This window comes from Marmota monax, unplaced genomic scaffold (assembly GCF_021218885.2).
Source record: "Marmota monax isolate L192 unplaced genomic scaffold, Marmota_monax_Labrador192_F-V1.1 WCK01_AAM20220418_F8-fsc00003, whole genome shotgun sequence".
NCBI classification, from domain to species: Eukaryota; Metazoa; Chordata; class Mammalia; order Rodentia; family Sciuridae; genus Marmota; species Marmota monax.
Genome location: NW_026694084.1, coordinates 32,252,884 through 32,278,155, shown reverse-complemented (window position 1 = coordinate 32,278,155; position 25,272 = coordinate 32,252,884). Strand labels below are relative to the sequence as shown.

Sequence of the window (25,272 nt, the reverse complement as noted above, 5' to 3'; positions counted from 1 at the left end):
CAGGCGCCCCCTACTCCCTCACCTACCCCCTCCCACCTCCACCCCTGCAAAAGGAGTTTCCTCCTGCATTGACTGCTTAGTTCCTAGGGCCATCATAACTAACTGCTACAAGGTGGGCGCCTTACAACAGCCGAAGAGTATTCCCCCCAACTCTGGAGCCCAGAAGTCCAAATTCAAAGTGTCTTCTCTAAGGAAGAGCCTTCCCTGCCTCTCCCCAGCCTCCAGTGGCTCCTCACAGTCCTTGGAATTTCTTGGATTGTCACTGCATCATGCCCAGCTCTGTCCCCATAGTCACCTGGCCTTTTCCCTGGGTCTCTGTATGACACCAGTCATTGGGCTGAGGACCCACCCTAATCCAGCAGGACTTCATCTTAAGTAAGTACATCTGCAAAAGCCCTGTGTCCAAGCAATGCCATCTTCTGAGGTTCCACAGACACGAACTAGGAGGTATTCAACTCGAAGGTCATGAAGTCACAGGTAATGGTAAAACCAGCCAGGTCCTTAAGCTCTCAGGAAAACCAGAAGGAAAGAGCCCAATGGAAAATGGTTGGTGTTGTCTAGCATCTTATTTGTCCATCTGTTTTATCAGCCAAATACTACAGAGCTTAATGTTGAATAATGAGATGTAAGTGATTAATACCCGAGCTGGGGATGCAGCTTTGTGGTGGAGTACTTGCTAATATGCACAAGGCCTGGGTTTAATCCCCAGTACCATAAATAATAATACCTGATAGCATTATTATCATTTTGTCATTGAATAATAGGAAATAAGAATGCCGAGTCATGATTTCCTTATGACTGTTTAATGCATGATAATATAAAGCCGGGTGTCAGGTCGCATCCCTGTAATCCCAACAGTTTGAGAGGCTGAGGCAGGAAGATTGGAAGTTTGAAGTCACTCTGCAAGTTAGTGAGATCCTGTCTCAATAATAATAATAATAATAATAATAATAATAATAATAATAATACATCCCTGAGTTCAATCCCCAGTACCAAAAAAAAAAAAAAAAGGAATATGCAATTATAATCCTGTGGACTCAATAACTGAACCAGCCCCCAGTCCCTGGTCAATACCATCTTGCCATCAACACAGTGCTGAGCTGTAGATTACTGACTTCAGTCCCGCAGAAGCAACTCCTGAGTGCCAAGTGTGCATGAAGAGCGCAATAGGCCTGTGGGCATGCTTTAGAAATTTGAAGTCATTCTTCTTAAAGTTTCTTAAACATTCAAAAGTAAAGATAAATATGCTCAGAGAAGAAATAGGATAGGAAATCAGATATTCAGGACCATTAAAAATGCATTCCTCATTCAGATGGTAAGGCATTGATAAAATAAACTATCATACAGTTGTAAGATGAAACGCTGTCCATATAGCTACATAACTACACATCAGATACTGTAAATACGCAGCGCTTTAGTGTCTGGGTGCTAGAGCAAACCTTCTGTCTTCTCTTCCGGGAGGACAGCCTGCCAGAGACCATAAAGCTGGGCAGCATGGGCTTTACCAGGAAGCTGCTGTGTGACCTCTGGAAAAGCATCCTGACCTCTGTGTCTCAGTACCAGCAGGCATACTGGGCTGCTTGGAATTACTGAGTTAAGATTTGCAAAGGGTTTAGAACAGTTGCCTCGTTGATATTAGTGCTATATAATTCTTTATTAAACAAAATGTATTACTTTAGAATGAGAAAAAAAAATCATTTTAAAAGCCAAGGAAGAAATTGGGGGAACAGAACAGAGGGGATCAGAGAGGCATAAACATAATGCCTCCAGAGATCCAGCACAGGGTGATTTTCTTAGGGGGTGAGGGGATGGGTGACATGTCAGAGGACCTTAGCTTCCAGGTCTCTTTCTCCCCAACTCACCTCCAACACATCTGCATAAAAAATGAGTCTGCACAGCCTCAAGGACAGTCCCAGAGGTCCATTTTTCTTGTGGGGCTAGGGCTAAGCCAGAGGGCATTACCATCCCAATAGCCCAGCTTTGTGGGAGAGGAAGGGAGAGAGGATGGAAATGCAGGAAGGAAGTGCAGGATCAGCAGAGCATCCTGGGAGGGGAGGGGGGCGGGCCTGCAGAGCATCCTCCCTCATTGTCATTCCAGCCAGGTGTCACATGCTGGCAGACCCCAGGCTACCGCAGAGGAATGTGCACATCACATCACAGACAAGGCCCCCCACAAAATTCCTGGCACCTCCCTCCTCTTCCTGGGGAGGAATTTCCAAGTAGAGGAGTGGGTGAGTCCAGTTTGCACAAAAAAAAAAAAAAGGTCGGCAGGCTGGCTACCCGAGGGCTACTGAAGCCAGGACCCTCTCTGGCTGCTTCCTAGGCCAGGCGTCCCTCCCCTTCCTCCTTCTGCACAACTTGACCTTGGCCAAGGACAAAAACAAGCCCAGGCAGCGACCAGGCCAGTCAGTCCTAGCACTGTAGGTGAACAAGACTGAGGAAGGCTGCAGGCAGCTGTGAGCAGGATCAAGAAGGGTGTTGATCCTCAGTCACCATCAGGTGAGCAGCCCACACACTCAGGGCCAGGGGATGAAAACGGGTGAGCTGACTGGCTTGGGTTGAAAGAGATGTTTAACGTCACACATATGCACATTATATTTGCACAGTCACTATGTGCCTCCTATTTTAAAATGGCCCAGGGCGCCGGGATGGTGCAGTCAGCAGCACAGAGCGTAGCGCCTGTGTAGCCTGAGTGGCCAGTGTCATCTGTACCCACACAGGGGTGTGCAGGAGCGACCTTCAGGGGCTCCTCCAGGAAGGCTGCATTCACTAGCACCTTGCCAGGCCCAGGAGGAGGGCCTGCCAATGAATATTCTGCCAATGACACCCACATATAGTCCAATGTCTGTGAACTGCTGTTTAATATCTGCACAGCCCCCAGACTGGAACCTACCCTGCTGGACTGGTACTCACCCTGATCCAGTCACTCCAGATGGTTCTAACTCCCTCCTCATCCTAAGGATTCTCACCCAAACTGGGGTAGAGTGACCAGATGCCCACTTCAGGATGAAGCCTAGGCCACCAATCCCTATAGAATGGACACAAATCTGGTCTTCAAGTCAGCAGGCTCCACTGCCCCACATGGACCAAGAACTCAGTGTGGTTCTGGGCTTGTGTACTAAGTCTCTGGGGGGTCCCTCCCAGCCCAGGGGTGCCTCTGGGACCCATATCTGGTGCTCTGGTGGACAGGAGGATCTGCATCTCAGATCTTACTGCCTCCACTGAGGACTTCCCAATATTAGAAATCTTCTGCTGCATCCAGCCCTGGGTCAGCTGTGAAAGAAACCAATATCCCCCCCCACACACACACCTTGCCAGGCCAGGAAGAAGCAGTCAGTCACAGGACTCTGCCCACAAACTCAGAGAGCAGGCTTCATGAGTTCCATTTGACAGTCAAGATGAGAGGGGAGGGGAGGGGGGATAGTAGGGGATAGGAAAAGCAGCAGAATACAACAGTCACTAATATGGCATTATGTAAAAATTGTGACTGTGTAACTGATGTGATTCTGCAATTTGTATTTGGGGTAAAAATGGGAGTTCATAACTCACTTGAATCAAATGTATGAAAGATGATATGTCATGAGCTTTGTAATGTTTTGAACAACCAATAAAAAAAAAAGACGTTAAGGCTCGGTGGGGGGCGTGCTGGGGTTGTGGCTCAGCTGTAAAGCTGTAAAATGCTCGCCTAGCACGTGCGAGGCTCTGGGTTCCTTAGCACCACATATAAATAAATAAAATAAAGGTATTATGTCCAACTACAACTAAAAAATAAATGTTGAAAATTAAAAAAAAAAAAAAAAAAAGAATCTAAGGCTTCCAGAAGTGAGTAGCATGTCCAAACTCACACAGCAGGGGATTGGTGGCACGTGGATTCTAGCCAGCAGGCCTCTCCCATCCACCAGGAGGCCTCCTCTGCCCTCGCCCACCCAGGAACCAAGCATTCCAACCCACACTGATGTTACCCGACCAGCACTGTGGACTTTCTCTCCAGCCACCAGATACCTGTGCTCCTCCTGCCAGCAGGGCAGGACCTGGAGCTGGTGAACCAGAGCTTTGTACTGGTGTCGTCCCTTGGCTTGGCAAAGGCAGGCCCAGGGAAGCCATGCTGCCTAGGTATGCCCCATCAGAGAATGCAGCAGCAGTCACTGGGCCCCCACCTGGAAGACAGTCCCAACCTCCCCCTGGATATCACCTCATTCTCATTAACCCAAAATGACCAATGGCCAAGGCCACAGGAGCAAGGCCCTGCCACCCAGCAAGGCGGCCGGTGTCTACTCACCTAGACGCTAAAGCAAAGCCCTAACCCAGGTGCTAAGGGTACCTAGGTACCTGCCCCACACCTTCCCCTCCCCCACCACCAGAGCCCAGGCCCAGACATCAGGTCAAGTGTGGGATCCGCCACATTCAATCTGAGTGACCACAGGCAGGACACAGCACCACTCTGGGTTTCAGCTGCTAAGCATTGCTGGATGTTGATCCATTCCACACTATAAACACAGTGTGATCTGCTCTCAAATCACTTCTCCAAGTCAGAATACTGAAGAAGTGGGCTCCTCCAAAGCTAATTTAGGGATGTGACTGCCTGACTAGTCAGGTGATATTTACACCGACTGGAAGTTTGCGGGATTATGCGTGTGTGTGTGTGTGTGTGTGTGTGTGTGTGTGTGTGTGTGTGTGTGTTTATGAGGAAGAGAGCAACTGTGCAAATGCGACTCACTGGAGAAACATTTAAAAGTGACAGCTTCCCAGGAGGATGGGCAGGTCCTGGCATTCACTTGCAAAACATGGTTTTGCTCCCACAGATCCAGAATTGTAAAAAAAAAAAAAAAATGTCCCCCATGGAACTGGAGCCTCAATCCTGCAACAGCATGCCTAACAAAGAGGACTCCTGGGCTGCCCTCTCCCCAACATCCGCAAAATTCCAAAGTTAATCAGGATCTTACAAATCAATGAGGGGGGAAAAGTTGTTAACAGCTCCATAGGAAATGACCAGGTTTACAAAACACAAACAGGTGATAAACAGGAAGGGCTGGCCAGCCACACCCTGAGTGGCAGAAAAGTCACCCTAAGTTTATAACCAGATACTGGTTGGGTTGTGCTTCTTCATTTGTTAGCTGTGGCTGTTTGCCTGCGGTGTCTCTTGTGCTGGGTCGGCCAAGGACTGGGTCCCTTCCTGCCTTAAGAATTTTGCATTAATTAGAATCTCCAACTTCAGGAGGTGGCTCCCAGCCCCCCCCCCCCCCGCACTGTCTAAAGTGGCTACTGGTGAAATAGCCTCAAAATAAATCTGACTGAATGAAGCAGACCATCAAGTTCCTGTTGGGGGGGGGGGGGCACTCTGCCAAGAAAAGGATCCTGCCACTGCAAGGATGATGACAACAGTGACCGGCAGAAGCTGGCCATCACCCTGCACCTGCACTGGCCATCCTAGGGAGGCTCCAGGCAGGGCCTCCCTGCCCTCCCCTCACAGCAGCCCCCCAGGAGAGGTTCTTACCCCATTTCACAGAGGAGCGAAAACCAGAACTGCAGCACTTTCCTGGGCGGGTACACAACAGAATATGGTAAAGACACTCAAAACAAGTTTTTAAGCTTCCAGTGACACCAGGAGAAGGTCACCATAGAACATTAAGTTAAAAAAATCAACTCAAAAGCCTCGGGAAGCAAGAGAGCAAGGCACTCGGCTGCTACCACCAGCACGGGGCTGTGCACGGCTGAATCTCCACTTGCCTGTGTTTTCTGTTTCTGCCAAAAAATGAAACAAAATCATCTCCCTGTTAAGGTCCCCCTTAATTTTGTGAGTGACCTGAACATCGATGGGCCTAAGGCTGAAGGGAAACAGCCAGAACTCCCAACCAAGGGGTGACCCTCTACACGGTCCTGAGCCCTGACTGCTGACCCCATCGGACTAGGACCCTGGACAAGGGCACAGGTTCAAAGGAAGCACTCCTGGGAAGGACAGCCAAAGAAGACCACACTAAGTATGGGCCACGGAGTTGACAAGGTGACGATGATTTAACCAGCATCTGCAGGTGGGGCCTCCCGCCAGGCCCACCAGCCAGCCTCTCTGCTTTATGAATACATCCCAAGATCCTCTTGGGAGCCTCTGTCTCCTTGCTCTGGCTCCAAGAAACCAATTCAGCCTCTAGACTCAGTTCAGGCAATTTCCCTGGGAAACTGTCCCCAGGCCCCCCAAGCTGACCCCTTGCTGCCCTCCACGCCTGTGTGCCCGTCGGTATGTCGATTCCAGCACCTACCAGACTGCGCTAAAGTGACTCGATTTTATGCCTGGCTTCATACCAGAAAAGGAGCTGTCAGAGGGGACCAGGCTGGCTCCCGGCACCACATCTCCAGCAGAGTGCCCCAGGACAGCGGTAGGATGGTGACCATCAGATCTTAAAGGGAAATCACTGGGAAGAAGGAAGAGCTTCCCAAGCAACACGACAGCAGCTGAGGGAAGAGAAGGAAGGCTGGGTGGCACATCCACAGTGACATCCCAAGATGTCACATCCCGCCTGTGGGGCATCCAAGGGCACTGGTGTGTGTTTCAAGGTGAAGGACACCCTGCAAGAAGCTTCCCTGCCGGTGAGAAGGTCACACAGGAGGAGGGAAATGGCCGTCCGGCAAAGCGGTCAGCTGGACAGGACAGAGAGCTCATCATGTGTGCTGTCCAGCTCTTTGTGTGACGGCCTGTGGGTCCCCCGAGGTGGCAGTGCTCGCCAGCTCCTAACTCCCTAAAGGTGCTGGTCTGGAGTTCACAGCCCTCTCCCTGGTTCTGAAGGTTCCTTCAGGGAGATTTTTGCTCTGGTGGCGGTGGGCAGGAGAGTCGCCCGTTCCGTTCCCATACCGCGCCCCGGCGCCCACAGCTGGAAGGCAGTCCTGCAGCCTGGCATCCGGCGCCAAACCAGCTCCTGTCTTGCTGAGGCTGCCCAGGGCCAAGTCCCTACCCAGAGCAACCTTGCGGTTCCAGGAGGTGGCCCCGCCCAGATTCGCCTGCCCTTCCCTGCAGCCCTGGAGCATCCCCAGTTCTGGGCACCAAGGGCAGCTCCGAGCCAGGTGTGTTCCCAGTGTGAGCGGAGGTGTTCCCAGGGGTTTATGTCACCAATCAGCTTGTACAGCGGCATTACTCCTGGGGCGTACCACACCCAGATAATACAAGCTTATGGAGGGCCAGATGACACATTTAAGGAGGACAGAGAAAGCGATCTCCCTCAGCCTCTCTACTTGTAGAGACAAAGGAACAAATGATTGCCGAGGGCTTCCAGGGTACCAGACTGCGTGCATGAGAATCTCACCAACTTTGACCTACAAGGTGTTGTCTGCATTTTACAGGCAAGAAAACTGAGGCCAGGGAAGGTTAAACTCATCAGCAGGCCCAAGAGGCAACTCCAGGGGACTCAAAAGCCCAGCTCTGACTCTTCATAACGATTGGCTCATTCGGAGAGGGCCCACACGGACTTCAACAGAACCAGGGCAGCCAAGATCTCAGTGGGGACTCGGATCTGCACCAAGAGTCTGGGGACTGGCAATGGATATTTCTATCCCAACCTCACAGCCTCTCCTATACTGCAGTCCAACGGAGAAGAGAGACAGCAAACTCAAAAGACACCTTCTGCCTGGGCCACTGGGTGACCCCAAGCAAGGTGCTCGTGACATACTGCTCCTTAATCCAGACTGGGTACCATCGTGCCTGGCAGCGGGTGGGCACCAAGTGGGTTGCTCCTGTTTTTTCTTCTCCTGCCTAACAAGGTGAGAAGCGCATGGCTCCTGGTTCGCTGTGTTCCAGTGACACAGGGTACAGTCAGGCTGGAGCAGCCAAGCCCTCCTCGGAAATGGCCCCAAATGAGGCAGTCAGCTACCAACAAGCTCAAGTTTTTCTCTCACTTAAAAGTGCCATTAAAAATGAATTTTCAGGCTGGATGCGGTAGCACACGCCTGTCATCCCAGTGGCTCGGGAGGCTGAGACAAGAGCATCGCAAGTTTAAAGCCAGTCTCAGCAATGGCAAGGTGCTGAGCAACTCAGGGGGTCCCTGTCTCTAAGTAAAATATGAAATAGGGCTGGGGATGTGGCTCAGTGGTTAAGTATTCCTGAATTCAATCCCCGGTATCCCCCCAAAAAAGAATTTTTGGGTGAAGTCACTAGAGAAAGGAACCAGGTAAAGCTCAAGGACATAGCCTTGCTCTACATTAGACTTCATTCAAAACTATTGTATTGGCCACCTTCCATATGCCAACCACAGTCCCAGAAACCCTGGTACCACCATCATTCCTTTACCAAAAAACAGACTTGAAAGCATCCAGACTCGAAAGCATCCATCAAAATCAAACTATTCCCACATCGGTCAAATTTTCGCTAATATTCAAAATGCCCAACCTCGAAAAGTGTCCATTTCTATGACCTCTCTCCATCTCACAGGTGCAACCTCCACAGAAGGTAACCTGAGGCCTACTTAGTGACCTTAGTTAGCACCTACTTAGTGACCAGCTTCAGGTTAGAGGTTAATTCAAAGGCCAACTGTTTTCTTTGAACACAGACAGGTCCAACAAATCCCTGTCCTCCCGTCCATTCAGCTCTGAGCAGTAGCCCGGCCTCTTGTCTCCTCTCCCCTCCACACACACTGAAGAGCCCTAAGGCTTCACAGCTTCTCCGGGCTTGACCAGGAAAGCTGGCCTGGAGAGGTCATTACAGAGGCAGGTACCAGCTCTAAGCCTTAAGCAGATGCCCCTCCCAGGAAGGGAGGAAAGGAAGGGGCTGTGCTTTAGAAACACTGATCTAGCCCAAGCTCCTCTCTCGATAGGTGAGACCACCAAGGACAGCAGAAACAAATCCAACACAGCTTCCCCCTCAGGGACAAAGAATGGCCTTAATTCCACCTACCCAACCCCCACCCAAGACAAAGCCTCCGGGTCCTCACTGCCAAGGCCCCCAGCAGCTCTCTCTGCAACCCTGCACTGAGGTCCCTCACCCCAGAAGGCCTCAGGGCTCAGCATGCAGCTCAATCCACAGTGCCAGCAGTCTCTTAATGACACTTTTGTCTTCCCTTAATAGCCATCTTCCTGTAGGACAGCTGCTGTCCTCAGGGAAGATCTCAGCAGCCACTCAAAAAAAAGAGGGAGGGGGGAAAGACAAACTTGAATGGGGGGAGGGTTAAAATAGTAAACTGAGTCAGAGGAGTCATCGTCAAATTCCAGAAAGCTGCTGTCCAGCTCTGTGACTCTGAGTCAGTATCTTCTCCTACTAGATCCTCAGTTTCTTCAGTGAATTGGGTAGAAGATGGTGTGAAGTCTTTGGGTCAGGAAGGAATGAATGCATCAGTGCGTGCTCAGGGGGGTTGCAGGATGCCACATACAGATGTTATTCTTGCACCTGCTCCTCTGGGAACAGGGTTCTCAAGATGCTCACAAAATAGGAAAGAGATTTGCAGGCAGCTCCTGTGGCAGCAGAGATCTTGCCCAGTTCGCTCCTGCCTCTGGCAGGCTCGGTCACCACCCTGGCTTCCTCCCTGAACTGAACTTTTTTATTCTTTGAATAAAAAAGATAGATGGGGGTGAATTCCTGGAGCCCAGGCACAGACCTGGAGAGGGATCAGGGAGCAAGACACCTCGAGGGTGGCCGGCAGCAAAGAGGTTCAAATGCCAGTGTATCCCCTTTAAATGCTTCTAGAAGCAAGAAAGCCCACCAGGGTCCCACAAAGGGCTCACTGTTGAGGCCAGGGTTGCACGGTGACTCAGAGGCCAGCTGGACTCCGGGGAGATGACTCAGCACCCCTGTGCCAAGCGCCTGCCTGCCTCCAGAAGCAGGGGGTCCCATGCCAGGAGACTCAGTCAGGAGGAATGGCCCCCGCCCGCCCGCCTGTGCCCACTGAGGGCGACTCACGCGCCTGGCATTCCAGTTGTGCCAAGTGACGGACCTGTTGCTGCGCCAGGGTAAACAGCAGGCGGGAAACCGAGCCCGGCTTCCCGGCTGTGGGTGAGGTCATGCCTGCGAGGGTGGAGGGCTAGGAAGGCAGCGGCAGGATCGGACAGGGTGGGTGGCCCGGACAGGGTGGGTGGCCCCTGGGGGCAGGAAACGGCCTGGATACCAGCGGGCCGCCCTGCCAGGCTGCTGCGCACTGGCTTCTGGGGAGGAGGAGAGAGAGAACCCAGGAAGAAAAGTGCAGGACGGCCAAGGGCAGGGCCAGGCACAGCCCCGGGGGACAATGGGGACTGTGGCGTAAAGTGCTCTGTGTGACGTTCACAGACCTAAATAGCATCCTGCTGCTCTTCCCAACCCCCGCCCCCAACAGAGGTCCACTTTATGCTTTGACCATGGCCCTTGCTGCTCGGCCACCGCGGCTTACTTTAAAAACAGACGCTTCTTTCTCTTCTTTCCCTGCCCCCTCCCCTTCCTAATCTCTCTCTGTAGGATCACCTTTCTTCCCCATCCTCGGCTGAGTCCTCCGTCCCTGAGCACACGCCCACCACAGGAACGGGGGTCATTCAGATTTGGGGATGGCACCAGAAGATCTCAGAAGTGACCATCTCCCAAATTAACAAGTGGATCACAACTCTGGACACAGAACACAGGGAGGGCAGCCTTTGATTCCCCCCTTTAAAACCCCCTGTTCCCCTGATGGCCGGAATCACCGCCTCTGGGAGAGGAGTCCTCTGTGTTTTCCTCCTTAGCTAGTAAAGCAATAAAACTTCTTTCTCCTTTTTTTCTCAAAATCGTGTCCTCGTTATTGGATTGTCATCACTGAGCTTTCGGTGACCCCCACCAGCTTAGAGGTCAGTCACACCCCGTCCCTGCACTCGGTGTCAAGCTAATCCCCTTGGAACTCTCTGCCCTCCTACCAGCAGAGCCCAGAGCCCCGCTGGCCCCCCCCCAGTCCACCTCCCCCAGGCAGCCTTCCGGAAGCCCTGAGGGCCTCCCACTGGGCAGGGCTTTCCTCTCCAGTGCTGCTGTGAGTTCTTTGAGGAGTCACACCTTGCCTCCTCACCTGGAGCCCAGGTCCCACAAGTCCCACACTCCGTCCACAGCAGACGTCAGGGCTCTGGCCACTGACCTCTGGCCCTCAGGGGATGCTCAAGAACCTCACTGGGCGGACTTCTCCTGATCTGAGTGAAGACCCTGCTGGCTTCCCCCACAGTCAGCACGCCAGCCAGAGCCGCCCCAGGTCACAGCTCACTGAGAACCGGCTCCACGTTGGGTCAGCCAAGTCATCAGAAGACATGGCTACAAGGGGCCAGAACCTGGCCCAGCGTCGACTCAGTGATGAGCCATAGCAGATACACAGGGCTTTACCCCCTTAATCCTGACAGCGTAGGCCCAAAATTGCACTATTCACTTGACATATGGGAACTCATTTAAAACTTCAACCTTATGAAGTAGGTCAAGATTCCCTGTTTTACAGATGAGAGAGCTGAGGCCCAGAGAGATCAATATCACCCTCCAGATCACACAGCAGGATTCAAACCCAAGCAGGCTGGAACCAGGGGAATCACTTTGCCTCCTCACCTCCTCACTGCTCAAGTATTTCATGGGGATACTTAACTGGGATGTGTTCGTGGTGTGCCGACAGTATGCACCCTTGGAATGATGGGATGAGAACCGGCCTTTCACCTCTGTGGCCTTCCTCTCCAGGCTCCTCGCCCCTCCTATGCCCACTGTCTCCCCCCCTCCTGCTGTCCCTCACCCATGTGCACGAGTCGCCACTTGCACTGGTTTCTTGGGCATCCCTCCCTCTACGCACACACACAAGTGCTTTTGCATGTTGCTACCTGGGCACACATGACTCAGACTCCAGTCCTCACACAGCTGACCATCCAGGAGAAAGCCCGCGTGAAAGGGGAGCCTGAGGGAGCACACAGTAGGGATGCAAGGGTAAGAGAAAGGGAAAGGAAAGCCCAGCTGTGCTGCAGTGTTGAAAGAAGGTTTTAGACACAACCAGAGCCTCCGGGAGTGTTGTCTGTTACTTAGAGAGGACCAGAGAGGGAAGGAGCCCCACACAGCAGAGGGAAGACCAAGGGCAGCATAGTTGCCCGCCACAGCCTTGAAGCCCAGCCAAGGATCCGGGTCCATGGTGCAAGCAGAGAGGAAATGCCCTTCTGTGTCCTTTCTCTGGAGCCACTGACTGTGAGACCAGTTGCTGTGTTTGCTCTCATGACCTCTTGTTCACAGCTTGTAAGCCTCAGTGCTCTGAAGAGCTCCCTGTGCCACCCAGGGTGGATGGGAAATGTGCACCTGGAAAGGCTGATAAAGGACCACCCCTGTGTCCCAAGAGTGACTGGAGCCTCGCAGCCCCGCTGGGGACCAGGCTTTCCAAAATGCAGGCTGGATGGGAAGGGGACACTGAGACAAACAGGAGGGACCACTCCTAGGAGTTCTGCTCAGAGAGAAAACCGCGGTGCCAGAGAGACGTCCACTTTGAAAACCTTTCACACACAAATCCTCAGAGGCCTTGTGGCGGGGGGCAGGCAGAACACCCCACTCTACACATATCAAGTCTACTGAGACTCCTCCCCCAAACACCCGACCATTCATCTGCATAGCTGACGTGATGCATTAATTATGCTCCTGCCAGTTTCCAGAAGAGCTCTGGGTCTTATTACTCAGGTGACCCCAGCAGAAGCACCTGCTGGGTTCCAGGTACTGTCCCAGCCCACGACAAGCACAGAACACCCAGGTTCATCCCCAAGAAGTTAAGTCCGTGGATAAGACATACAACCAGATGCAAGGCCATGAGAAAGGCCCCGTTCAGAGAAGCTGGAAGTCGGGAGGCCTTCCTGGAGGAGGTGGTGCCAGAGGTATCACTGAGGATCAGAAGGTTGCAAGAGGGTCGTGCGGGCTGTGGAGGCACCGGAGGCCCCTGGGCAAGGCGGAGGAGGGAAGCAAGCCAGGTGAGTGGACGCACAACCACAAGCACAGGTGCTCAAACCCAGAGCCCCAGCTCTGCCCGCCTCCACAAGTCCTCCGCCACACCATCATGAGAGGACACGGGGCCTGCCTTCACTGGGTAGCTCTCCCATTCACAGCTAAGCAATGCCAGTGGGGTCCTTTCGTAACCCTAGATGTCCATATTTCAGAGGTCAGCAGGGTCCCCAAGGAACCGTGAAGAATACCCAGAGCCCCTGCTAGGGAGGTGGGCAGCAGCTTCCCAGGGCACAGGTCTGGCAGCCACTGTCTGAAAAGACGGGGGCTTCTCTTAGGGAATCTGTCCCAAATTCCACCTCAGCACCTCATACCATATCTGCCCAGAACAGCAAGGACCTCATAGAAAACAGTGAGGTCCTCGTGAGAGTTGCCTGGTTTATGAAGACCGGGCCCATGGCACGTCTCTGCTGGGGCATACCTGATTTCACCCTATGCCGACCCTGGGTGGTAGGTAGGGTCCTGCCTGTCCCTTCTGCAGACTAGGCTCCCATCAAAGAGCAAAACAGATCTTTAGTTTTGTCTTAGAAATTCAAAATCAATAAAAAGGTGATCTGGGGCGCTGGGGATACCGCTCAGCTGGTAGAGTGCTTGCCTTGCACGGGCCTTGGGTTCAATCCCCAGCACCACACACACACACACACACTCACTCACACACACACACACACACACAAAGTAATCGGGGAAAGCATAAAATAACAGGAATTGATAATACACCGCTTTCATAATAGTTTAAAGGGCCACACACCTTAACTAAATAGGTAGATAACAAAAACTTGGCAAAAGATAAATCAAAAATGAATAAATAACAAATATAAATAAGTGATAGAACAATTTAAAAATAGTAACAACTTAAAATGCACTCATGTGCCTTTGAAATTAGAAATACAGGTGTACACCTCTGGGATCAGAAGGCCTGAGCCAAGACCTGGACTCCACCAGGGGACCCACCTCAGTCTCAGTGTTTCCTTAGCGTCTCCAGGTCTAATCTGCCCTCCTATGGGATGAGGACAGTAGCACCTGCCGCCCCTTCCTTCCCACCATGAGAGGTACATGAAGATCCAGTCCTGAGCTGGAGGAGAATTTACTGAGCAGGACTGTGTCAGGCCCGGGCCCAGAACCTCTCCCCTTGCTCCCAAGGGCCCTTTGATGTACAGATCCATCTCCATTAACAATGGGCTTCCATCCAGTAACCCTCACAAACTGAAAAAAGTCAAAGTACATCCAACCCCCCGCCTATGGACCACCAGAGGTCAGCTCCTGATGGATGGGTGGCTCACTGCTGCTGCCCAGCCCAAACCAGAGGACTGTGTTGCTTATCACTGGCCCAGGAAACGGCTCACAACTCAGAGATGGTTTCCACTGAGTGTGTATGGGTTTTGCACCATCTTAAATTCTGAAGATCTTAAAATTTTAAAGATCATAAATCCATGACTTTCTGTACATTGTCTTCATGTGACAAGTATAGAGACTGAGGTTCAAAGATATCAACCCCTGTGTCCCAAATCATCCATCCCAGAGCAAGCTCAGGGGTTTTAAAAAAAAAAAAATGGTGACAAAGGACTTCCGCCTGCCAGAGGTTTCTGGGTGACTTGGTCACCTGGGACCCAGCAGCAGAACCTGCTGGGACTGTACAACATTTGAGCCCACCCCTGCCTAACAAACGGTGGGCATGTGGGCCTCTCCTGGGCACACCACGGGGACCAGTTCACCAAGAGACTCGGCCACAGCTTGCCCTGAGCACACACCCCACCACCCACCTTTCATTCCCTGGCTGGGCTGGACCAGCATCCTGCATGGGCAAAGCCAGTTGGGTACCACCTCCCAGAGAACCCAACCAGACGAGAGCATCTGGGCATCCTGTTCTGCAGAAGCACAGCCACGACAGTGGCAGAGTCCACCAAGATAGCCAGCATGACTAGACCACACCCTTGGCCCCCCTGAGCCTGTCTCCCAGCATCCCACACAATATCACAGCTTTCAGAGATCCTAATGGGACTGGCCAGTCTCTGGGGACAGCCTGGGGTAAAGAGTTAAATGCTCTAATCAAACATGGTTCTCAAGTCTTCTAGAATATCCTCTTTGGAGGCAGATGCTCCTTTCCCTTCCTGTCTTTCAGGCAGACAGCTCATGGAGGCTCGGGGAGGGGCTGGAAAGGGCCTTTTCCTCCCCAAGTCAGGCTCTGGGGCCTGGAGGAAGGGACAGAAGGGGACCTGCCCACACCCACCATGGAGGCAGGTTCTCCTGATGGCAGAGCCCTATTTAAACAGGCCTGTTCTAGCCTTCCACTGGCTGCACACTCCCTCTCAATAAAGCAGAAGGCCCTGTGTGGTGTGGCCTCCCCTCCCAGCCTTCCCTCCCCGGCTCACTCCCCTCCTAACTCTGGGTTACCCTCCAGCTACCCCGTGCCCCACCTTCAGCCCACTGCCCACTCAGTGCCCAGAGAGCAGAAGCCTGCAGGCCCCAGAACTGGCTGCTGGACGAGTGCAGTCCACGGGAGACACCAGGAAGTCATAGGGCCGATGAGGAAGAGTTCAAAAGTAGGACTTTGGGGGCACCCTCCCTGCGGCAGGGCCAGCTCCTTCCACACTTCTGCCCTGACAGGAGGCCCATCCTCCCCAGCTCCAGCCATACTACCTGCCCCCACAGGCTCCCATGTTGGTCCCTTCACCTCCCCATCTCTGTCCATGGTCCCTCCTCTAGACCCTCCTCAGCTGAGCCTCTGTGAGGGACTCCACTGCCTCAGGACTGATCTGGGGTTTCCTTGTGCATCTTGGCCCATCTCATCTGCATTCAAATTCCAACCTTTTATTTCAAGGTCCTTAACTTCAGGGTCACTGTGAGCTATTAGAGATCCAATCCTCAGGCCTCACCCTAACCCCTGGGGGACCTCTAGGTGATGCTGATGTCAGTTAAAATTTCAGAATCCCTGGACTAGACCGCTGATAAATGAGTAGGATACACGAGTTGGCCCTCAGGGCTCAGCTTCGTATACCTCTAGGGCCAGGCAGAGCCAAAGCCCAAAGCCAAGATCCTGAGATCCACAAGGTGGTTTCTGGAAAATAATTTGTCCATTTGGTCAAAATCTGTTTGCCCGGCTGGGCTAGCTCGAGCCAGGCTAGCGCAGACAGGAGAGGCCTGGGCTGAGCAGGAGGGACACAGGCCTGGGGATGCAGCTCCATGGTAGAGTGCTTGCACAGGGCTCTGGGTCCTCTCTCCAGCACCATACAAAAAGGAGGGAGGATGGTGTTACCCCAAAGGTGGAGCTGGAGTGGACAGCAGAGGGAGTGGTGCGTCCCTGCAGTCACTGTCCAACCAGCCTCATTAGCAATTCCATGACAGGAATGCAGACAATGCCTCAAAGTCCCCAGGCAGGACTGTGCAAGGTAGAGAGGATTACAGAATGCCTGCTTGTTGACCAAAGCTGACCTGCGGAATCCAGCTGAACCCCTCAGCAGCCATTGGGAGTACCATCCCATTTATTATTCCCCCAGGGGATTATGTGCACACAGCAGGTAATTGAGCCAGAACTTCCTGTGCAAAGACCATAAAAGCCCAATTCACTTCACAAGCCTGGGGTCAGGCTTGCCACCTCTCCTCAACCCGAGGAACCCCATCAAGTACAGTGACCAGGAAAGACCAGGGCCCAAGCAGCCAAGTGAGCTAACAAGCTCACGATCCTGTTGCCCCTGGCCCTCCTACAGAGAGAGCAGAGGGGCAGGTTCTGCTCAAGATGGTTGTATTTGTGTTCCAGAATGTCAACGGACACCGTGATTCATTAAATAACTCCATGGATGTCAAACAATCTTGGACCGAGTCAACGCGGTATGTGAATTCTCTCACCTCATCCAACGGTGTGTGACCCCCACCTCTTCTTGCAGCAGACTCATTCACGGCCATTTTCAGAGAATGAATGCTCCTACGTCATTCCAAAAGCCTCTTGCTGATGGCCTACCATTTTCCGGCAGAACTTTCTATTCCCCATCCTTCCGCCTCCATTCAAGACACCCCGTCTCTGAAGCCAAGCATGGAGTCATCTTTGATTCACTCTTCTCACTCTCCAAATCCAACTCATGAGCAAGGCCTTCCAGGCACCCCACCCCAAAACACTTAAATCTACTATTGTCTCTTCGCTTGCCAGGTTAGCACCCAGCCCAGTCCACCACCCCTCTCCCTAGTAACTAACCAGCATGCTGCCCCCCTCCACTGTCACCCTCCACACTGCAAGCTCCTCTCCAACCACTGCCCCAACCACACCCTACAACTCCACTTCTCCATCTGGCCCTCCTTCTGTTCCTCAAATAAGTGGCTTGCTCCCATACTACCTGAGAAATGTCTATCCACGCCTCTAGCAAGTGACAATTATAAAAATATCAAATGCTGGCACGGGCTAGGATGTTATCCACTAGGCTTCGACACTGGGGTCAAATAAACTCTCTGCAAAATTCATGTCTAACCAGAACGTCAGAAGGTGACCATATTTGGAAATAGGTTCCTCACAGAGATAAACAGTTCAGATGAGGTTACGCTAGATCAGGGTGGGCCCGGCTCCAACAACTAGCACCCTTATAGGAAGAGGAGATGAGACTCCCACCCATGGGGAGAGGTCAGACCATGATGGAGGCAGAAACTATAGCCATGCAGCTTCCAGCCCAGGAGCACAAAAGGTGGCCGGCCACCACCAGAGCAAGGAGAGCCCTCAGAACGTGGCCCTCGTGACACCCTGAGTTCGGACTTCTAGCTCTAGAACTGTGAGAGAATAAATACATATATATATATATATATATATATATTTTTTTTTTTTTTTTTTTTTTTTTTGCAGGAGGACAGGGAGAAAATGGGTCTCACTAAGTTGCTGAGCATCTCACCAAGCTGTCCAGGCTAGCCTGGAACTTGTGATCCTCCTGCCTCAGCTTCTGGAGTCCCTGGGATTACAGGTGTGTGCCATCATGCCCTGCTAAACGTCACTATTGAAAGCCACCCAGTTTGTGGCTATTTACAATGGCAGCCCTAGGACACTATCACACGTTTTATAAACACTCTCCCCAGTCCATGCCCACACCCCACGAAGACAGAATTCTTGTTCTAACTTTACAGATGGGACACTAAGCATGGGAGAAGAGATGCCCCCTGCTCAAGTTCACAAAGCTGATACGTGGCACACAGCAGAGATTCAAACCTCATTGGACTCCAAAAAGCAAGTTCTTGATAAGGACTAAGCAGCCACTATTTTTTTTAATAGAACTGATGTTCAATAAAAATAAAAATAAAAATTTTAAAGCAAGGCCTGAGAAGCAACACCTGGAAGCTCTTCCTGCTTACAAGGCGTCGGCAGCTCTTCTGTTGGAAAGGGTTTCTGGGAAGCTCTGGTTACCAAGGAGAAAGGATCCAGCTACCAATCGCTCTAAAAGCACACTTAAAAGCAATGGAGGAAGGCCTCCTTCTGCAGCTGCATTGTACATTTTTGTTGCTGGGACCACCTATCTAATACACAGAGATATGCTTTTAATATACATATTAAAGGTTTTATTATATACAATATATGCAATAATTATTTGTTTGCTCATCACAGAGTCTTTTGTAGTCCCTGACCTGAGTCATCATTGTCACACTGGGCTCCTACACAAACAAGCTTACCTTGTGAAGACATTCTGGGCAAAAGACCCAAAAATCTTTAACTGGTTGAGGCGCGGAACTTGGAATGGCATGTAATTATTTTTAACAGGAAAAAATAGCCCATCTTGTCAGCTCTCCATTTTGAGGGAAGACAAATTGGCCACAAGCACATACATAAAAGGGTGAGCCCGGGAGGACGGGCATCATCTTCCGGCTCATCCGCTGAGCTTCGTGGGATGAACGCAGCCATTCACTCTGCGGCGCAGTCTCCTCAATGTCCCTCTCTCCCAGTGCTTAAAAGGAACCCCGGCCTCCGCTGGTTCCCAAAACCACCCTGGAGAGGTTTCACGCAAGTCTTCTACAGCTTCTAAAGGGCTTGTGTGCTTAATCATTTAAATTTCAAAATACATCTGGAGCCAAGGAGAAATACAAAGGCCACAAGGCCTGTGCTGCCATCAGGCAGAGAGGAGACGCCACTGAGCCTTCCCAAGGCAGCCGGGACACAGACCCACACTTGGCAGCAGCCGCCTCTCATAGTGATGACTGCTGTGGTTGTGGTTGTGGTTGTGATTGTTGTTGTGGTTGTGGTTGTTGTTGTTTTGGAGTAACAGTGTCTCACTCACCCGAAGCCCACTCCACAGAGCCTCTCCCACACGTGCTCCATGTCCACTCTGGGCCTCAGCTTCCCTCACCTGGGAACAAGGAGTTAGATGAATAGTAAGAAGCTCTTGATGAGCATGAAGAGGCGGAAGCCGGCTTCAGAACACCCACCCACAGCCTTCCCTCCAAAAGGGTGGACATCCCAGGGGTAAGAAGATACACCCCCACCTGCCCCCGCCGTGGCTCAACATGCCTCTTTCCATTTTGAATGGAGAAACAAAAGGGGGTCCCATAAACACTTTGATGTTTCCTGAAGTGGTCACTGAGCTAAAAAAAAAAGACTTACGATTGAACTAGATAGCCTCCAAAAGGCAGTAACTGGGCCCTAACAGCCCAGTCACCAGATGTGACAATGGGCTGGGAGAAATGAGGGACGGGGCTTTGCACCAGAATCAAGATCAAAAGCTTTGAGAGAAAGATGGATTTCAGCCTTTCTTCCCCTGTTCCATCAGGGTCACCAAGCACGATGCTCTTGCAGGACTCAACTCACATGACCCCTGACACTCATGGGCAGGGATGGAACAGGGAATCCACCCCATGTGTCAGAAAGAAGGGGGAGGAAATGTTTCTAGGGAGCTGCCAACTCGGCACATAGAGCCTGGGGGAGCAGCTCAGACCCGACTTCAGGGCGGCCCTGAAATTCCTGGGAGAGGCCCTGGTTCACAGGAGGACAGGGAGCTGCCCAGACACTGCCTTGTGCATGAGGAGTCCCTGGCCGGAAAGGAGCAGACAGGGGGTGGCCCAGGCCTCCAGCCTCAGGACTCTGGGTCAGGCCCACAGTTCCCCCACCCAGGCCACCCCAGAACAGAACAGTGGGTGGTCAGCTGCCCAGGAGCCAAGGATGGATGTCCAGGACTCTGGCTGCACATCAGGGGGCTCAGATGGACAGCTATAAAACCACCAGGTTGTGGAATCCTCTTAGGGCTTCTGGGCCTGCATTAAGAAGCAGGAGGGCACTCCAAGGCTTTTCACTACCTGGTGGACTTATGAGAACTTGATTCTTATAACTGAAGAACTCAAAGGGTCAGGGCCACAACTGGATGCAGAGACATCCAGGGAAGGTCAGCTTCCGGCCCCCCAGAGACCCCTGTCCTCAGAAGCAAGCACTCTTGGTGAACCCCTCCAGAGCCAGCCTGTGCATATATGCTTGTGTGTGTGTGTATGTGCTTGCACATACATATTCACAAATGGGAATGGTTAGGAGACTCCAAAATAGTCACTTGCCATCTGGAGACTAACTTTGTCATCCATCAAATGACAGGCTTGGACGGGTCCCCTCTGACTGTAAAGATTCCAAACTATGAACCCGCCCAGCCAGAGGCCAGAAGCAAGCAGCTTATGAAGCAAAAGCGCAAGTTGCTAGGATGTGGTGGAGGGAATCACCGGATCTGCTGTGTCCAATAGGGATAACTGGCCTTTGCTGAGAATGTGCCAGGGTCCGGCACCAGGCCCAGCAAGTTCCAGGCACCGCCTTGTGTAACCTGCACAGTTCTCTTAGGAATTAGGGGCAATCCCTATTATTCCCATTTTGCAGAAAAAAAAATAAGGTCAAGAGGAGAAGCAATTTACCCAAAATCATATAGCTGGTAAAGGTTTGAGAAACAGGATATAGACGCACTCTTCTCCTGCTCATCATTTTAGGGAACAGGAACATGGCTGGGAAGCACTGCAAGCCATATCACCTAGGTCTCTGGGACTCTGCTAAGAACACTGCTATAGTGTGTGGTCCCCAGGGTCCAGGCATCAAAGGCTTGGTCATCAGCATGGCCCTCCTGGAAGGTGGGGGAACCTTAACAGGTGGCCTACTGGGAGGTTTTAGGTCCTTGTGGATGTGCCCTTAAAGGGCCACTGGGCTCTTCCTTCCTTTCTGTCTCTCCAGCTTCCTGGCCACTATGAGGTGAGCAGCTTTCCTCCATACTCTCTCCATGATGTGCTACCTCCCCACAGGCCCCAAACCAACAAGGTTCCTCAGTCATGGAATGAAATCTCTAAAGCCGTGAACCAAAATCAACCTTTTCTCTTTTCAAGTTTCTATCTCGGGTATTCTGTTTCAGTGACGGAAAGCTTACCAGTACAAACATCCAGTTAGAAAAAGCATCAGGGGCGGAAGCCGAGCCCTTTGATTCTATATCCAAGACCCATACTTCTGACTTCCATGATCACATCCTGAAATGGAATATTACACTTAGCAGTCAGAGTTACATGATTTCACTTCACCCTCCAACCACCCTAAAGTGGCCACTGTCATCCACTCTTTCACGCCTGAGAGCACAAGGCAAACGGAAGCCAAGCAACTTTCCAATGAGACTGACTCGGGACAGGATTCCTTCCACTCAGCCACAGCAAACCTCGAGGTAAAAACTTTCTAGGCTCCTGTGAAACTGCTCCAAAGCCAAAAGCATAGTGAGAAGCAGTGGCAAACACGGAAGGGTCGTCTCCTTCACCTCAGCAACACCACTTCTCCCTGGACTCACAGGCTCAAGTTCACCAGAAAGCAGCTCCAGGGAGGAAGAATGCTGGAGATGCCTTGTCACGGAACTTGACACAACTAAAGGGGAAAACAACTAAACCATATGCATTAAGGGCCTGAAGATCTCTAGAACCGTTACCCTGGTAATTCCAGTTGTAGCAACCTATCCTAAAAAAAAAAAAAATCTGAAAGATGGAACATGTGCACACGCACGCACGTACACACACACACACACACACGTGAGGATACACACACACACATCCTCAGACATATAAGCATTATTTGAAAAAGAAATAATAATGATGACCTGTGCCACTGGATGAAATGAGCAACAAGTAACATCTGAGACCAGGTGAAGCGTCCACTTAGCTTTCTTGTCATTTTCAGATGATGAGCCTAACAAAGTGCACGATCCTGCAAAATCAGAGAGCAAACCTAGAAAAAGACTGATAGAAGACCCGGCAGGAAGGGGCTCCAGCCCAGAAGAGCAGTGAGGACCAGAAACTAGTCCTAGAATCCGTCTACACTGAGCCGGACCATCGCCATCAGAACAGGGGAGCAGGGTCTAGAGGGCCCCCGGGGAGTTACCTGAGGGGCCGGGCTGAGGGCCTTGAGGGAACCCAGAACTCAAAACCACCTGCAGTCGTCCTGGGGACTCATTCCAAAACCCGCAGAGGATGCCTGAAACCTTGAAGAGCACCAAACCCTACGCACACCACGTGTTTCCATACATACCTGTGATCATGTTTACTTTAAAAATTAGAAACAGTAGGAAATTAACAACAAAAACTCACCCCGGGATCTCCGCGATGTCAGCGTGCAAACTTGTTTGGTTCTTTGTTTTTCTGGTGCTGGCAACTGAACCCAGGGCCTTGCACGCACTGGGCAAGTGCACCGCCACTGAGCTAAAGGGCACTTAACCACTGAGCCACATCCCCAGCCCCTTTTAGTTTTGATTTTGGTGAGGCTGGCTCCGAACTTGTGATCCTCCTGCCTCAGCCTCCCAAGATGTGCCCAGCTTTTTTCCTTTAAGCCAATAATTTCTGCCTTTTCACCTAAAGGAAGCACTTTATGGCTACTCTTTGGAATGCCCTAAATGGCCAGCTTCACTGCTCTTGAACTTCAGGGCTATCATTAAGTAAATGAAGGGCTATTTGAACACAAGCCCTGTGACAGGGCAGTCAATCTGATAAACCCACCCGGCAAAGCAACTAAAGGGCGGGAAGCGCATACAGCAAGGATATGCTGCACAGAGGAAGGATTCACGTCCCAGGAGCCCGAGGAAGAGACCGGCAAGGTTTCACTGCACTACTCACAAGAGCAAGCAATTGGAAACTCAGGAATTGGTGACTTCTGGAGTTTCCCCTTTAAGACTGTGGGACCACAGCTGACCACGGATAACTGAAACCACAGAAAGCAAAACCTTGGAAAAAAGAGGGGACTGTCATACTCAAGAAATTACAGGACTTCAAGGAAAGTGCGGGCAGTTAGAAAAGCCAGAACAAAGGAAGGGCTGGAGAGAACGGACACTTGGCCAGAGTCCACTGCGTAGATGTGCAGTGACCGCCGTGGAGAGGCCACAGAGAAGTCTCCAACTTCCAGAATTAACCTAGCAGCCAGGCGTGGTGCTCCACCCTGTGATCCCGGTGCCACGAGAGGCTGAGGCAGGACTGCAAGGTTGAGGCCAGCCTCAGAAGTCAGCAAGATCCAGTCCCAACACAAAACCTAAAGCAAACAAAAAAAGGTGGGGACGTAGCTCAGGGTAAAGCACCCCTGGGGTCGATCCCCAATACTGCAAAAAATAAATCAATAAAAACCATCTGGCCGATGAGGAGCAGAGTGTTCACTGTAGGTGTGCGAGGGAATAGCTGTGTTATTGCCAATGTGAAAGGCACAGAGGCTGGAATTGCAAGGTGGGTGTAGCAGGGGCGGGCACGTGGACCTCTGCCTCACAGGGCTGAGTCACAGGACACGGCTGAGGGCCCAGGCACAGAGGATGAAGTCAACTGAGAGGCAGCAGCAGGAGCCTGTTATTTAGAGATACGGACCTGCCCCTGCTTCACTCAGGGACAGAACTACAGACAAGCTGTCAGGGCCAGGGGACTCTGACTTTCCATATAAGCTTACCCACTTGATCTAAAATACATGCAGGTATTATTTTCACTAGAAATCTAATTTTCTTTTAAAGGAATTAGAATCAGAATTAACACACCAAGAGCAGAAGAAGCTCCCTGCGGCCTGCTCACCGCCCTCTCTCGTGTTTAGGAAGTCCCCGTTGATGCAAAGTCACTGGCAGGGGACTGGCAGGCAGCCTCGGCCAGGGGCTGGCACAAGAGCCTGAGGCCGGCCAGACAGAGGCCAGCTTGAGGTGCGGGCCGTTCCCATTGTGGGGCCTGTGCAGAGAAGCTGGGAGGGGCTGCAGACGTGGGCGCAGGGCACATGGCACTTGGAAGGTGAAGATTCAACGGGAACAATGAAAAATGCACGGGCTTCGGAGCAGCATCTCCTCTTATCCTTGTTACCAGTACAGCCTCCCAGAGCAGCTACCAACGTGATCCCCAACTCCAGCCAAGTCACTCTCCAGCCCAAAGCCTCCTGGCTCCATTGAACTGCAAGCCCCACCCACGCCTGCTGCTGGTCCCCTTAGCTGGGCTCCCTTCCTGCTCACACACTGCGACCTGCTCTGAGCCAGGCTCCCACCCAGGTGAGCCCCCCAGGTGCTGTCCCACCTGCCCACCACCTCCTTCCCATCTCCTGTCTGCCTGCAGCCCCGACTTCCACTCCCAGGGCTGGAGCCCTGCGGCTCTGGAGTGCACCCTGTCTTGCCGAGACCGACTCCTGCCCTCCGATAATCACCGCATCGATTTTCTGCTTCCTTCCCTTTTCTGGTTCCCCATTGACTACATCTTTGTAGGTACATGTCTGCAGTTTATAAAAGCAACCACCACTACAATAACAATGAGACCACCAACACTCGCTGCATCAGACACCGTTCCAAGCACTTCATAGGCATTCGAAGTAGGTACGATTACAATACTCATTTTACAGATAAGACAACTGAAGTTCAGTGAAACAGTCGCACCAATTTCACACAGGTGATTATTGGTAGAGTCAAGATTCAACCCAAGAAGTCTGATCTGGACATGGGAGATCTGCCACACATGGTTGTACAGTTTGCACACCACACAACTCTAAAGCCCACCACTGGGGTCTACCTTGGCAGCATCCCATAGAAATATCATGCTAGGGCTGGGATTGTGCCTCAGAGGTAGAGCGCTCACCTCCCACGTTTGAGGCCCAGGGTTTGATCCTCAGCACCACATTAAATAAATAAATAAAGGTATGGTGTCCATCTACAACTAAAAAATAAATATTTTTAAAAAAAGAAATATAATGCTAACCACATATACGTAGTTTAAAAAGAAACAAGTGAAATGGTTGTTGATAATAGATTTTATTTAACCTAGTATACACAAATTTTATTTCAACATGTAATCAATGTAGAAAAATTAAGATATTCTATGTTATCTCTTCATTTTAACGAAGTCTTCAAATATGGAGTGCATTTTACACGCACAACACATTTCAATTCAGGTTTTGCTCTATCAAGTGTCAAGGG

General features: G+C 51.5%; 1 long non-coding RNA gene across 8 annotated transcripts in view; it reads right to left on the bottom strand.

Moving 5' to 3' along the window:
* The window catches only part of LOC124106811 (uncharacterized), a 386,111-nt gene that overhangs the window by 341,364 nt on the left and 19,475 nt on the right, over positions 1–25,272 (bottom strand). For 2 of the 8 annotated variants that reach the window (XR_006856175.2, XR_006856176.2), the window contains exon 2: positions 19,147–19,215. The exons of 5 other annotated variants lie outside the window; for them this stretch is intronic. This is a non-coding gene — a long non-coding RNA (uncharacterized LOC124106811). Of the gene's footprint in view, positions 1–9,908; positions 10,129–19,146; positions 19,216–25,272 lie in introns of those variants that run through there. One more of the 8 variants, XR_006856179.2, reaches the window with a different exon arrangement.